General features: G+C 39.6%; 1 protein-coding gene across 1 annotated transcript in view; it reads left to right on the top strand.

The window, feature by feature from the left end:
- Positions 1–8,486: 8,486 nt before the first annotated feature.
- Positions 8,487–17,251, top strand: part of LOC128666707 (gastrula zinc finger protein XlCGF57.1-like) — a 125,969-nt gene continuing 117,204 nt past the window's right edge. The window contains exon 1 of the mRNA XM_053721449.1: positions 8,487–8,534. The gene's annotated coding sequence lies outside the window, so the exon portion shown is untranslated. The remainder of the gene's footprint in view (positions 8,535–17,251) is intronic.

Here is a 17,251-nt window from a genome sequence, read left to right as displayed (position 1 = left end):
CCTTAATTCCGATTGGCTGATAGAATCCTATCAGCCAATCGGAATTCGAGGGACGCCATCTTGGATGACGTCCCTTAAAGGAACCGTCATTCGTCGGGAGACAACGGAAGAAGAGGATGGATCTGCGTCGCCTGCTTCAAGATGGACCCGCTCCGCACCGGATGGAAGAAGATTGAAGATGCCGCTTGGAGAAGATGTTTGCCGGTCCGGATGTCCTCTTCTTGATTATTGATTAGGGGTATGTGGGTGGTGGGTTGTAATGTTGGGGGGGGGTATGGTATGTTTTTTTTTACAGGCAAAAGAGCTGAAATCCTTGGGGCATGCCCCGCAAAGGGCCCTGTTCAGGGCTGGTAAGGTAAAAGAGCTTGTAACTTTTTTAATTTAGAATAGGGTAGGGCATTTTTTATTTTGGGGGGCTTTGTTATTTTATTAGGGGGCTTAGAGTAGGTGTAATTAGTTTAAAATTGTTGTAAGATTTTTCTTATGTTTGTAAATATTTTATTATTTTTTGTAACTTAGTTCTTTTTTATTTTTTGTACTTTAGCTAGTTTATTTAATTGTATTTATTTGTAGCAATTGTGTTTAATTAATTTATTGATAGTGTAGTGTTAGGTTAATTGTAGGTAATTGTAGGTAGTTTATTTAATTATTTTATTGATAGGGTAGTGTTAGGTTTAATTATATCTTAGGTTAGGATTTATTTTACAGGTAAATTTGTTATTATTTTAACTAGGTAACTATTAAATAGTTCTTAACTATTTAATAGCTATTGTACCTGGTTAAAATAATTACAAAGTTGCCTGTAAAATAAATATTAATCCTAAAATAGCTATAATATAATTATAATTTATATTGTAGCTATATTAGGATTTATTTTACAGGTAAGTATTTAGCTTTAAATAGGAATAAGTTATTTAATAAGAGTTAATTTATTTCGTTAGATGTAAATTATATTTAAATTAGGGGGGTGTTAGTATTAGGGTTAGACTTAGCTTTAGGGGTTAATACATTTATTATAGTAGCGGTGAGGTCCGCTCGGCAGATTAGGGGTTAATAATTGAAGGTAGGTGTCGGCGATGTTAGGGAGGGCAGATTAGGGGTTAATACTATTTATGATAGGGTTAGTGAGGCGGATTAGGGGTTAATAACTTTATTATAGTAGCGCTCAGGTCCGCTCGGCAGATTAGGGGTTAATAAGTGTAGGCAGGTGTCGGCGACGTTGAGGGGGGCAGATTAGGGGTTAATAAATATAATATAGGGGTCGGCGATGTTAGGGCAGCAGATTAGGGGTACATAGGGATAACGTAGGTTGCGGCGGTTTACGGAGCGGCAGATTAGGGGTTAAAAAAAATATGCAGGGGTCAGCGATAGCGGGGGCGGCAGATTAGGGGTTAGTAAGTGTAAGGTTAGGGGTGTTTAGACTCGGGGTACATGTTAGGGTGTTAGGTGCAGACGTAGGAAGTGTTTCCCCATAGGAAACAATGGGGCTGCGTTAGGAGCTGAACGCTGCTTTTTTGCAGGTGTTAGGTTTTTTTTCAGCTCAAACAGCCCCATTGTTTCCTATGGGAGAATCGTGCACGAGCACGTTTTTGAGGCCGGCCGCGTCCGTAAGCAACTCTGGTATCGAGAGTTGCATTTGCGGTAAAAATGCTCTACGCTCCTTTTTTGGAGCCTAACGCAGCATTTGATTAAACTCTCGATACCAGAGTTAAATTTATGGTGCGGCCAGAAAAAAGCCCGCGGAGCGTTAACAGCCCTTTTACCGCCGAACTCCAAATCTAGGCCAGAGTCCTCTATCTCAGATATTCTAGATTCAGCTTCTGAAATTCTTGAGGTAAAGTTTTTCATGTCTGTGACAAGAGTATTAATCTCTGTTTTAATCAGATCAAATTGTGGTAGTAATAGCTGCGCTACTTCTTTTGATATTTCCTCAATGTCTAATTTATTTATATTTAGGCAATTCATCTCTACCCTAGCGTCTGTATTAGTATCCAAACTGTTTCTTGGTTTCCTATCCCTCACTTTTGCTGGCATTGTGGGTGCTTTAGGTGATAAAAATGTATCCATTTCGCTGCTTGGCCTTGATTATAAAATATTGATGAAGCTATTGGCTGAAAGATTGAAACCTTTGTTACCAACGATTGTGCATCAGGATCAGGCAGGTTTTATCACTGGTAGAGTGACGGAGCTGAATGTAAGGAAAATTCTACAGGTAATTTGCCGATATGGGGGGGATCGCTCTGCCCTGCCGGAGGCCTTCCTGCTATCCTTGGATGCAGAGAAGGCCTTCGACAGGGTGGAGTGGCCCTTCCTAATCCAGGTACTGGAGAAATTTGGATTTAGGGGTCTTTTTAAGGATTTTATTGTCAAGGTCTACTCAGATATTAAGGCCTCTTTATTGATTAATAACTCTATGTCAGATTATTTTAAGCTAACTAGAGGCACTCGTCAGGGTTGCCCCATGTCCCCATTATTATTTGATCTTATAATGGAACCTTTGGCTATTAGATTGAGAGAATTGTTGATCGGAATTAATATAGATCAGGTAAAATTTAAAACTGCTTTATTTGCAGATAATCTTTTGCTATTCGTTGCCGAACCAAGGAGTCAAATTGGTGCTATTGTAAAGCTGCTTGAACAATATGGCAGGGCTTCAGGGTATAAAACAAACCTCTCAAAATCTAAAATTATGTGGTTGAAGCGTAATCCAGAGGGATCACAATCCTTTCAGTTTATAGAAACCAATACGCTGGAGTATTTGGGGCTGAAGATTTCTGCTAATATAGCGGATTGGTATAAAGATAATTTTGCATCAGTACTGAGGGATAGTAGAGAGAAACTAAAATCGTGGGTATCACTTCCGGTTTCCCTGACGGGCAAGATAGCTCTTTTTAAGATGTTCATTGTCCCTAAGATTCTGTATACCTTGAGGATGTTTCCCCTTTTGATAAACAAGGCTGATCTACGGCTCTTTAATCAATCATTAAGAGGGTTTCTATGGAGTGGGAGAAAACCGAGATTGAAATTAGCTAAGCTATACCAGCCCTATGTTAAAGGTGGGCTGGCTTTACCTAATTTAGAAACCTATAATCAGGCCGCTATTCTACAATTTCCTATGGATTGGTTAACAAGGTCTTTTGTATACTCTGATGAGAATCTTGAGAATCAAGTCTGTGCCCCGCTTTCCTTAAATTATGTTTTGTTTGCCTCGAATAAAGAATTAGGAAAGAGATTGTTGGAACACCCTCTGTATAGAGACATAATAACAGTTTGGAGAAGGCTATCTAAATCTGTTGGAATGAGGCAGAATATCTCAAAATGGTTGCCGATAACTGGCAATACACATTTCCCTTTAGGCAATATGGTGGACATTTTTAAAAAATAGTCACCAGAGAGACCACTGATAGTGAAAGACTTCTATGATTCCAATTTAAATAAAGTATATACATTTGATAGATTTCAAGAGATTTTTCCGGAAATACAAAAAAAACATATTTTCTATTTTATACAGGCGAAAAGTTGCATTCTTAAATTAATGAGTCTGGATCCCCAGATGTGGGAACAACATCCGCTGGTTGATGTGGTAAAAGTGAGGAAGGGATTGTTATCCTTTATTTACAAATTTTTATTGTCTTTAGAAGAAACATCAGTTGTATTAGATTTGACTTCCCAGTGGACAACAATGGTCGATTCACCTGACCTCGATACAATACTTTTAAAGAGTTTGAAGACTATTCAAAAGTTGTTGTTTTCTTCATCTTATTATAGGGAAATTCAATTTAGGGTGATACACAGAGATTACTTAACCCCACGGAGAGTGGCTAAGTGGAATAAGAATGTGCTCAATCTCTGTTCCAAATGCCACTTTCAGGATCCAGACCTGAATCATTTATTTTGGGGTTGCCCTAAGTCAAATCAATTTTGGATGAAGGTGGAATATTTTCTTTCTAACATAGTAAAAAAGAAAATTCAGCTAACAAGAGATTCTATCTTTCTCTTAAGATCCCATGTTTCTTGGGACAAAGATGTTATTTTTTTATTAGTAGCATTAATAATTATTAGAACACTATTTTTTAAATACTGGATCTCCTGTAAGACACCCCCCATTTCAGAAGTGAGGAAAGTATTACTAGACTCATCAATTAAAGCTGCTTACGAATTAAAACTAGGGGGGTCCTCAAGAGAAAAATTCTGTAGAAAATGGAAGGTCTTTGTGTGTTTCCAGGGAAATTACTTTGTACACTACATAGAACAAATTATTAATATTAAGCTAAATTAGAGAAGGGATGGGGGGAGATGGGGCGGGGGAGAGAGATACATTTGAGAGGAAGGAAGGGAGAAAAGAGAAAAAAGTAAAAATTTTTTTTTTTTTGGGTTGTCCGGGAAATGTTATGTTATTATTATACTTGAGACGAGAAGAATTTTCCTTTGATTTGTTTGTATGTTTTGAGCTTTTGCTTATATTTCTTTTTTATTTTGTTGCCTCCATTGTATGGAGAAGTGTCTGTTGTGTTTGTTTGTTTTTTTGTATGTAATAATAAAAAATAAATAAAAAAAATAATAAAAAAAAAATGTATCCATGAATTTGTGCAAAAAAAAAGAAAAAAAAAGTGAAGGGAGGTGCAATGGAGGGGGAAAAAAAAATATATAAAATAAAGAAAAAAAAAGGCAGAAAGGGTATTGTCAAAATACAATACTACAGTGTAGGGAATGTGAGATGTGAGGAACTATATATACTGGGAGAAAACCCCTCGTGAAAATATGGATGCCAGCCTAAGTAGGTCAGGGCACAGACCAAATCAACCAATTCAGCAGACTTAGGGTCCAGAGATTAAATAAGTAAAAATTATGTGTGTACAATTAACCTTACCCTTTATAGAGTGACTTTCCCTAAAGCCACTAGAGCAGTGCTTTCCAAACTTTGTGTCGGGACACACTAGTGTGTCGGCAGCAGTGTGTAGGTGTGTCCCTGCTTCAGCACAAATTTTTTCAAATTTATTTATTTTTTTGGTTTCTGACTTTCCGCCTGCCTGCTACGCATATCACATGGTTGACACATGATTGATACCTTGTGGGTCACAGATCATCTTAACCAATTGGCGCAGCTCAGTGGGAAATGAAACTATTCCCATTGGCGGCTTTGGCAGCACATTGGCTCCTGACTGCACATGTAGTCTCCTTAATTGGCTCGTGACTGCATGTGTAGTCATTGAGTGGGACAGCAGTGTGTTTGCAGCGTGGGCAGTAGTCAATCAGACTCACCCAGCTCTGAGGGCGGCAGCTTAAATGCTGAGCTGAAGTCAGAAGTCAGTGGGGTTTTTTTGCAACTAGCTCCCAGTAGTGCATTGCTGCTCTAGCTCTAGATATATGGATAGGAAGTGGAAACTTAAAAATGCTTTATGATGAAATGTGAGTGTCTTTATCTAATATTCCACCAAATATTCAGAAATTGTGTTCATCCCATCAACCTCATACATCACATTAAAATAGTAAGTAGCTATTGGTGTTATTAAACTTTTTTTAATTCTTGCACATGCATACTGTTACTTGTAAATATCATTATTATATAATTTATGTATGTGTCCGTATCTCTTAAAACAAGTTAGTTTAACCTCCTTTTTGCTAGTACAACTGAATTAATTACTGTGTCGCGAAATGTGTGTCACAACATGAAAAGTTTGGAAAGCTCTGCACTAGAGGGAGCAAGAGATACAAAAACACAGTAACATTATCACTAAACAGCCACTAGAGGGAGCAAGAGATACAAATACACAGTAACATTATCACTAAACAGCCACTAGATGGAGCAAGAGATACAAATACACTTTAACATTATCACTAAACAGTCACTAGAAGGAGCAAGAGATACAAATACACAGTAACATTATCACTAAACAGTCACTAGAATGAGCAAGAGATACAAATACACAGTAACATTATCACTAAACAGTCACTAGAAGGAGCAAGAGATAAAATACACAGTAACATTATCACTAAACAGCCACTAGAGGGGGCAAGAGATACAAATACACAGTAACATTATCACTAAACGGCCACTAGAGGGAGCAAGAGACACAAATACACAGTAACATTATCACTAAACAGCCACTAGAGGGAGTAAGCAATACAAATATACAGTAACATTATCACTAAACAGTCAGTAGAGGGAGTAAGAGATACAAATATACAGTAACATTATCACTAAACAGCCACAAGAGAGAGCAAGAGATACAAATACACAGTAACATTATCACTAAACAGCCACTAGAGCAGGGGTGTCCAAACTTTGCTCTCCAGAGGTTTTGGAACTACATTTCCCATGATGCTCAGCTAGATAAAATGCTGGCTGAGCATCATCGGAAATGTAGTTCCAAAACCTCTGGAGAGCAAAGTTTGGACACCCCTGCACTAGAGGGAGCAAGAGACACAAATACACAGTAACATTATCACTAAACAGCCACTAGAGGGAGCAAGCAATACAAATACACAGTAACATTATCACTAAACAACCACTAGAGGGAGCAATAGATACAAATACACAGTAACATTATCAATAAACGGCCACTAGAGGGAGCAAAGGATACAAATACACAGTAATATTATCACTAAACAGCCACTAGAGGGAGCAAGAGATACAAATACACAGTAACATTATCAATAAACAGCCACTAGATGGAGCAAGAGATACAAATACACAGTAATATTATCACTAAACAGCCACTAGAGGGAGCAAGAGATACAAATACACAATGACATTATCACTAAACAGTCACTAGAGGGAGAAAGAGATACAAATACACAGTAACATTATCACTAAACAGTCACTAGAAGGAGCAAGAGATACAAATATACAGTAATATTATCACTAAACAGCCACTAGAGGGAGCAACAGATACAAATACACAGTAATATTATCACTAAACAGCCACTAGAGGGAGCAAGAGATACAAATACACAATGACATTATCACTAAAGAGTCACTAGAGGGAGAAAGAGATACAAATACACAGTAACATTATCACTAAACAGTCACTAGAAGGAGCAAGAGATACAAATATACAGTAATATTATCACTAAACAGCCACTAGAGGGAGCGAGAGATACAAAAACACAGTAACATTATCACTAAACAGCCACTAGAGCAGAGCTTTCCAAACTTTTCATGTTGGCGACACACTTTTTAGACCTACATAATTTCGTGACACAGTAATTAAGTTGTACTGGCAAACAGGAGGTTAAACTAACTTGTTTTAAGAGATACAGACACATACATAAATTATATAATAGCGAAATGTATTCACAAGTAACAGTATATATGTGCAAGAATTAAAAAAAGTTTAATAACACCAATAGCTACTTACTTTTTTAATGGGATGTATGAGGTTTATGGGATGAGCACAGTTTCTGAATATTTGGTGGAATATTGGATAAAGACACTCACATTTCATCATCAAGCATTTTTAAGCTTCCCCTTCCTATCCATATATCAAGAGCAGGAGCAGCAATGCACTACTGGGAGCTAGTTGCAAAAAAAACAAAAAAACACTGACTTCAGCTCAGTGTTTAAGCTGCCGCCCTCAGAGCTCGGTGAGTCCGACTGACTATTGCCCACCCTGCAAACACACTGCTGTCCCACTCACTGACTACACGTGCAGTCACAAGCTAATTAAGGAGACTACACGTGCAGTCAGCAGCCAATGTGCCAACGGGAATAGTTTCAGTTCCCACTGAGCTGCGCCAATAGGTTAAGTTGATCTGTGACCCCCTAGGTATCAATCACATGTCAACCATATGATATGCGTAGCAGGTAGGCGTAAAATCAGAAACCAAAAAAAAATAAAAAAAAATTTTTTAATTTGAGCTGAAGCAGGGACACACCTACACACTGCTGCCGACACACTAGTGTGTCCCGACACAAAGTTTGGAAAGCACTGCACTAGAGGGAGCAAGAGATACAAATACAGAGTAACATTATCACTAAACAGCCACTAGAGGGAGCAAGAGATACAAAAACACAGTAATATTATCACTAAACAGCCACTAGAGGGGGCAAGAGATACAAATACACAGTAACATTATCACTAAACAGCAACTAGAGGGGGCTAGAGATACAAATACACAGTAATATTATCACTAAATAGCCACTAGAGGGGGCAAGAGATACAAATACACAGTAATATTATCACTATTCACTAAACAGCCACAAGAGGGAGAAAGAGATACAAATTCGCATCACACTCAGAAACTCCTGATCGGCACTTTCGCTACTGTAAGACGCTTGTTGCTATGGGCAATTGCTTCAGTGCATGCCTGCCGGGAAGCATTATGACTTTTATTGTATCTGACTTCTACAAAGATCTCATAACAATTTAGGGATTAATTTCCCTTTCCACGCTGTGTTGAAATGCATGATGGGATTTGTAGTTCTTTAGGACTTCACATTTGTGTCCCATGCTAGGGACGTCACGGCAATCCGTGTTCTTCCTGTTTCCGGGTACTTGGTGCTGGCTGTGATCTGTGTAACTAATTAGGAGGTCAGTACATGAGCCATAGTAGCTATGCGCGCGCGTGCGCGCAGATGTGTCTAACTGTGCGCGCGCGTGTGTAGATGTGTTTAACTGTGCGCGCGCTCGCCTATAATTCTGTGCCCGGGCGCCTATAATTCTGTGCGCGCGTGAAGATGTGTCTAGCTGTGTGCGCGCCTGTAATTGTGTTTAGTACTAATTCATATACAGGGTCATATATTGAGTTCTGTACATTATATTATTATGAGAAAACAGTTTATAGGAGGGAACTATAATCTGTTAACTCTACCTGCAGTACCTTATGTACATTGTGTGAGTGTGAGACAGGGAACTTCTCTATAATATTATATATCTGTATATAAGGTACTGGGGAGGGGCTGTGTGTGTGAGACAGAGGGAACTTCTCTATAATATTATATATCTGTATATAAGGTACTGGGGAGTGACTGTGTGTGTGAGACAGAGGGAACTTCGCTATAATATTATATATCTGTATATAAGGTACTGGGGAGGGGCTGTTTGTGTGTGAGACAGGGAACCTCTCTATAATATTATATATCTGTATATAAGGTACTGGGGAGGGGCTGTGTGTGTGAGACAGAGGGAACTTCTCTATAATATTATATATCTGTATATAAGGTACTGGGGAGGGGCTGTGTGTGTGAGACAGAGGGAACTTCTCTATAATATTATATATCTGTATATAAGGTACTGGGGAGTGACTGTGTGTGTGAGACAGAGGGAACTTCGCTATAATATTATATATCTGTATATAAGGTACTGGGGAGGGGCTGTTTGTGTGTGAGACAGGGAACCTCTCTATAATATTATATATCTGTATATAAGGTACTGGGGAGGGGCTGTGTGTGTGTGAGACAGAGGGAACCTCTCTATATTATTATATATCTGTAAAGTACTGGGGAGGGGCTGTGTGTGTTTGAGACAGAGGGAACCTCTCTATAATATTATATATCTGTATATAAGGTACTGGGGAGGGGCTGTGTGTGTGAGACAGAGTGAACCCCTCTATAATATTATATATCTGTATATAAGGCACTGGGGAGGGCTGTGTATGTGAGACAGAGGAACCTCTCTATAATATTATATATCTGTATATAAGGTACTGGGGAGGGGCTGTGTGTATGAGACAGAGGGAACCTCTCTATAATATTATATATCTGCATATAAGGTACTGGGGAGGGGCTGTGTGTGTGAGACAGAGGGAACCTCTCTATAATATTATATATCTGAATATAAGGTACTGGGGAGGGGCTGTGTGTTTGAGACAGAGGGAACCTCTCTATAATTTTATATATCTGCATATAAGGTACTGGGGAGGGGCTGTATGTGTGAGACAGAGTGAACCCCTCTATAATATTATATATCTGTATATAAGGTACTGGGAAGGGCTGTGTGTGTGAGACAGAGGAACCTCTCTATAATATTATATATCTGTATATAAGGTACTGGGGAGGGGCTGTGTGTATGAGACAGAGGGAACCTCTCTATAATTTTATATATCTGCATATAAGGTACTGGGGAGGGGCTGTGTGTGTGAGACAGAGGGAACCTCTCTATAATATTATATATCTGAATATAAGGTACTGGGGAGGGGCTGTGTGTTTGAGACAGAGGGAACCTCTCTATAATATTATATATCTGCATATAAGGTACTGGGGAGGGGCTGTGTGTGTGAGACAGAGGGAACCTCTCTATAATATTATATATCTGTATAAAAGGTATTCTGGGTAGGGTCTGCGTGAGAGAGACAGAGGGGACCTCTCTATAATATTATATATCTGTATATAAGGTACTGGGGAGGGGCTGTGTGTATGAGACAGAGGGAACCTCTCTATAATATTATATATCTGCATATAAGGTACTGGGGAGGGGCTGTGTGTGTGAGACAGAGGGAACCTCTCTATAATATTATATATCTGAATATAAGGTACTGGGGAGGGGCTGTGTGTTTGAGACAGAGGGAACCTCTCTATAATGTTATATATCTGCATATAAGGTACTGGGGAGGGGCTGTGTGTGTGAGACAGAGTGAACCCCTCTATAATATTATATATCTGTATATAAGGTACTGGGGAGGGCTGTGTGTGTGAGACAGAGGAACCTCTCTATAATATTATATATCTGTATATAAGGTACTGGGGAGGGGCTGTGTGTATGAGACAGAGGGAACCTCTCTATAATATTATATATCTGCATATAAGGTACTGGGGAGGGGCTGTGTGTGTGAGACAAAGGGAACCTCTCTATAATATTATATATCTGAATATAAGGTACTGGGGAGGGGCTGTGTGTTTGAGACAGAGGGAACCTCTCTATAATATTATATATCTGTATATAAGGTACTGGGGAGTGACTGTGTGTGTGAGACAGAGGGAACTTCGCTATAATATTATATATCTGTATATAAGGTACTGGGGAGGGGCTGTTTGTGTGTGAGACAGGGAACCTCTCTATAATATTATATATCTGTATATAAGGTACTGGGGAGGGGCTGTGTGTGTGTGAGACAGAGGGAACCTCTCTATATTATTATATATCTGTAAAGTACTGGGGAGGGGCTGTGTGTGTTTGAGACAGAGGGAACCTCTCTATAATATTATATATCTGTATATAAGGTACTGGGGAGGGGCTGTGTGTGTGAGACAGAGTGAACCCCTCTATAATATTATATATCTGTATATAAGGTACTGGGGAGGGCTGTGTATGTGAGACAGAGGAACCTCTCTATAATATTATATATCTGTATATAAGGTACTGGGGAGGGGCTGTGTGTATGAGACAGAGGGAACCTCTCTATAATATTATATATCTGCATATAAGGTACTGGGGAGGGGCTGTGTGTGTGAGACAGAGGGAACCTCTCTATAATATTATATATCTGAATATAAGGTACTGGGGAGGGGCTGTGTGTTTGAGACAGAGGGAACCTCTCTATAATATTATATATCTGCATATAAGGTACTGGGGAGGGGCTGTATGTGTGAGACAGAGTGAACCCCTCTATAATATTATATATCTGTATATAAGGTACTGGGAAGGGCTGTGTGTGTGAGACAGAGGAACCTCTCTATAATATTATATATCTGTATATAAGGTACTGGGAAGGGCTGTGTGTGTGAGACAGAGGAACCTCTCTATAATATTATATATCTGTATATAAGGTACTGGGGAGGGGCTGTGTGTATGAGACAGAGGGAACCTCTCTATAATTTTATATATCTGCATATAAGGTACTGGGGAGGGGCTGTGTGTGTGAGACAGAGGGAACCTCTCTATAATATTATATATCTGAATATAAGGTACTGGGGAGGGGCTGTGTGTTTGAGACAGAGGGAACCTCTCTATAATATTATATATCTGCATATAAGGTACTGGGGAGGGGCTGTGTGTGTGAGACAGAGGGAACCTCTCTATAATATTATATATCTGTATAAAAGGTATTCTGGGTAGGGTCTGCGTGAGAGAGACAGAGGGGACCTCTCTATAATATTATATATCTGTATATAAGGTACTGGGGAGGGGCTGTGTGTATGAGACAGAGGGAACCTCTCTATAATATTATATATCTGCATATAAGGTACTGGGGAGGGGCTGTGTGTGTGAGACAGAGGGAACCTCTCTATAATATTATATATCTGAATATAAGGTACTGGGGAGGGGCTGTGTGTTTGAGACAGAGGGAACCTCTCTATAATGTTATATATCTGCATATAAGGTACTGGGGAGGGGCTGTGTGTGTGAGACAGAGTGAACCCCTCTATAATATTATATATCTGTATATAAGGTACTGGGGAGGGCTGTGTGTGTGTGAGACAGAGGAACCTCTCTATAATATTATATATCTGTATATAAGGTACTGGGGAGGGGCTGTGTGTATGAGACAGAGGGAACCTCTCTATAATATTATATATCTGCATATAAGGTACTGGGGAGAGGCTGTGTGTGTGAGACAAAGGGAACCTCTCTATAATATTATATATCTGAATATAAGGTACTGGGGAGGGGCTGTGTGTTTGAGACAGAGGGAACCTCTCTATAATATTATATATCTGCATATAAGGTACTGAGGAGGGGCTGTGTGTGTGAGACAGAGGGAACCTCTCTATAATATTATATATCTGTATATAAGGTATTCTGGGGAGGGTCTGCGTGAGAGAGACAGAGGGGACCTCTCTATAATATTATATATCTGTATATAAGGTACTGGGGAGGGTCTATGCGTGAGAGAGACAGAGGGAACCTCTCTATAATATGATGTATCTGTATATAAGGTACTGGGGAGGGGCTGTGTGTATGTGACAGAGGGAACCTCTCTATAATATTATATATCTGTAATACTGTATATAAGGTACTGGGGAGGGGCTGTGTGTGAGACAGAGGGAACCTCTCTATAATAGTATATATCTGTATATAAGGTACTGGGGAGGGGCTGTGTGTATGTGAGAGAGAGGGAACCTCTATAATATATATCTGTATATTAGGTACTGAGGAGGGGCTGTGTGTGTGTGAGACAGAGGGAACCTCTATAATATTATGTATCTGTATATAAAGTACTGGGGAGGGGCTGTGTGTGTGAGAGACAGGGAACCTCTCTATAGTATTATATATCTGTATATAAGTTACTGGGGAGGGGGCTGTGTGTGTGAGAGACAGAGGGAACCTCTCTATAATATTATATATCTGTATATAAGGTACTGGAGAAGGGCTGTGTGTGTGTGTCTGAGACAGAGGGAACCTCTCTATAATAGTATATATCTGTATATAAGGTACTGGGGAGGGGCTGTGTGTATGTGAGAGAGAGGGAACCTCTCTATAATATTATATATCTGTATATAAGTTACTGAGGAGGGGCTGTGTGTGTGTGAGACAGAGGGAACCTCTCTATAATATTATATATCTGTATATAAAGTACTGGGGAGGGGCTGTGTGTGTGTGAGACAGGGAACCTCTCTATAGTATTATATATCTGTATATAAGTTACTGGGGTGGGGGCTGTGTGTGTGAGAGACAGAGGGAACCTCTCTATAATATTATATATCTGTATATAAGGTACTGGAGAGGGGCTGTGTGTGTGTGTCTGAGACAGAGGGAACCTCTCTATAATATTATATATCTGTATATAAGGTACTGGGGAGCGGGCTGTATATAAGGCACTGGGTAGGGGCTGTGTGTGTGAGACAGAGGGAACATCTCTATAATATTATATATCTGTATATAAAGTACTGGGGAGGGGCTGTGTGTGTGAGAGAGACAGAGGAAACATCTCTATAATATTATATATCTGTATATATGGTACTGGGGAGGGGCTGTGTATGTGAGACAGAGGGAACCTCTCTATAATATTATATATCTGTATATAAGGTACTGGGGAGGGGCTGTGTGTGAGACAGAGGGAACCTCTCTATAATATTATTTATCTGTATATAAGGTACTGGTGAGGGGCTGTGTGTGTGAGAGACAGGGAACCTCTCTCTATAGTATTATATATCTGTATAAAAGTTACTGGGGAAGGGGACTGTTTGTGTGTGAGACAGAAGGAACCTCTATATAATATTATATATCTGTATATAAGGTACTGGAGAGGGGCTGTGTGTGTGGGAGACAGATGGAACCTCTCTATAATATTATATATCTGTATATAATGTACTGGGGAGGGGGTGTGTGTATGAGAGACAGAGGGAACCTCTCTATAATATTATATATTTGTATATAAGTTACTGAGGAGGGGGCTGTATGTGTGTGACACAGAGGGAACCTCTCTATAATATTATATATCTGTATATAAGGTACTGGAGAGTGGCTGTGTGTGTGTGTGAGAGACAGAGAGACCTCTATAATATTATATATCTGTATATAAGGTACTGGAGAGGGGCTGTGTTTGTGTGTGAGACAGCGGAAACCTCTCTATAATATTATATATCTGTATATAAGTTACTGGGGAGGGGCTGTGTGTGTGAGAGAGACAGAGGGAACTAATCTATAATATTATATATCTGTATATAAGGTACTAGTGAGGGGCTGTGTGTGTGTGTGTGTGTGTGTGTGAGACAGAGGGAACTTCTCTATAATATTATATATCTGTATGTAAGGTACTAGTGAGGGGCTGTGTGTGTGAGACAGTGGGAACCTCTCTAATATTATATATCTGTATATAAGGTACTTGGGAGAGGCTGTGTGTGTGAGACAGAGGGAACCTCTCTATAATATTATATATCTGTATATAAGGTACTGGGGAGGGGCTGTGTGTGTGAGACAGAGGGAACCTTTCTATAATATTATATATCTGTATATAAGGTACTGGGGAGGGGCTGTGTGTGTGAGACAGAGGGAACCTCTTTATAATATTATATATCTGTATATAAGGTACTGGGGAGGGGCTGTGTGTGTGAGACAGAGGGAACCTCTCTATAATGTTATATATCTGTATATAAGGTACTGGGGAGATGCTGTGTGTGTGTGAGACAGAGGGAACCTCTCTATAATATTATATATCTGTATATAAGGTACTGGGGAGGGGCTGTGTGTATGTGAGACAGAGGGAACCTCTATATAATATTATATATCCATATATAAGGTACTGATGAGTGTTTGTGAGAGGGAACCTCTCTATAATATTATACATCTGTATATAAGGTACTGGGGATGGGCTGTGTGTGTGTGAGACATAGGGAACCACTCTATAATATTATATATCTGTATATAAGGTACTGGGGAGGGGCTGTGTGTGTGAGACAGAGGGAACCTCTCTATAATATTATATATCTGTATATAAGGTACTGGGGAGGGACTGTGTGTGTGAGACAGAGGGAACCTCTCTATAATATTATATATCTGTATATAAGGCACTGGGTAGGGGCTGTGTGTTTGAGACAGAGGGTACCTCTCTATAATATTATATATCTGTATATAAGTTACTGGGGAGGGGCTGTGTATGTGAGACAGAGGGAACCTCTCTATAATATTATATATCTGTATATAAGGCACTGGGTAGGGGCTGTGTGTTTGAGACAGAGGGTACCTCTCTATAATATTATATATCTGTATATAAGGTATTGGGGAGGGGCTCTGTGTGTGAGACAGAGGGAACCTCTCTATAATATTATATATCTGTATATAAGGTACTGGGGTGGGGCTGTGTGTGTGAGACAGAGGGAACCTCTCTATAATATTATTTATCTGTATATAAGGTACTGGGGAGGGGCTGTGTGTGTGAGACTGAGGGATCCTCTCCATAATATTATATATCTGTATATAATGTACTGGGGAGGGGCTATGTGTGTGTGTGTGAGAGACAGGGAACCTCTCTATAGTATTATATATCTGTATATAAGTTACTGGGGAGGGGGTTGTGTCTGTGTGAGACGGAAGGAACCTCTCTATAATATTATATTTCTCCAACATTGGTGTGTCCGGTCCACGGCGTCATCCTTATTTGTGGGAATATCTCTTCCCCAACAGGAAATGGCAAAGAGTCCCAGCAAAGCTGGCCATATAGTCCCTCCTAGGCTCCGCCCACCCCAGTCATTCTCTTTGCCGTTGCACAGGCAACATCTCCACGGAGATGGTTAAGAGTTTTTTGGTGTTTAAATGTAGTTTTTTATTCTTCTATCAAGAATAAAAAATCAAGATGATTTTAGCAGACAGTAACTAAAATCGATTGCTGTTTCCACATAGGACTGTTGAGATGAAGTAACTTCAGTTGGGGGAAACAGTTAGCAGACTTTTCTGCTTAAGGTATGACTAACCATATTTCTAACAAGACCATGTAATGCTGGAAGGCTGTCATTTCCCCTCATGGGGACCGGTAAGCCATTTTATTAGTCAAGCAAACAGAATAAAGGGCTTAATATGGGCTATAAAACTGGTAGACACTTTTATGGGCTAAATCGATTGCTTTATTTGGACATTTTATACATGTTTATGCTGATAATTCACATTTATAAACTTGGGGAACATTTTTTAACGGCAGGCACTATGTTAGACACCTTTTCCAGTCAGGGAGGGCCTTCCCAGTTGTAGGCTGAGCCTCATTTTCGCGCCATTACTGCGCAGTTGTTTTTGAGAGCAAGACATGCAGATGCATGTGTGAGGATCTGAAAATAGCTGGAAAAGTTTCTAGAAGGCGTCATTTGGTATCGTATTCCCCTCTGGGCTTGGTTAGGTCGCAGCAAAGGCTATAGCTGGGACTGTATAGGGGTTAAATTTGTAAACGGCTCCGGTTGCTTTAAGACACTGTGGTGAAATTTTGGTAATTTTTGAACTATTCCTTCATACTTTTTCACATATTCAGTAATAAAGTGTTTCTGTTTAAAATTTAAAGAGACAGTAACGGTTTTGTTTTAAAACGGTTTTTGTGCTTTATTGACAAGTTTATGCCTGTTTAACATGTCTGTGCCTTCGGATAAGCTATGTTCTATATGTATGAAAGCCAATGTGTCTCCCCATTTAAATTTGTGTGATAATTGTGCCATAGCGTCCAAAGTAAGGACAGTACTGCCACAGATAATGAAATTGCCCAAGATGATTCCTCAGATGAGGGGAGTAGACATGATACTACATCATCTCCTACTGTGTCTACACCAGTTTTGCCCACGCAGGAGGCCCCTAGTACATCTAGCGCGCCAATGCTTATTACCATGCAACAATTGAAGGCTGTAATGGATAACTCCATAGCAAATATTTTATCCAAAATGCCTACATATCAG

The sequence above is a fragment of the Bombina bombina genome, chromosome 7 (genome assembly GCF_027579735.1).
Source record: "Bombina bombina isolate aBomBom1 chromosome 7, aBomBom1.pri, whole genome shotgun sequence".
Classification (NCBI taxonomy): domain Eukaryota; kingdom Metazoa; phylum Chordata; class Amphibia; order Anura; family Bombinatoridae; genus Bombina; species Bombina bombina.
Note: the sequence above shows the minus strand (reverse complement) of the source record. Positions and strands in the feature narration are given on the sequence as shown.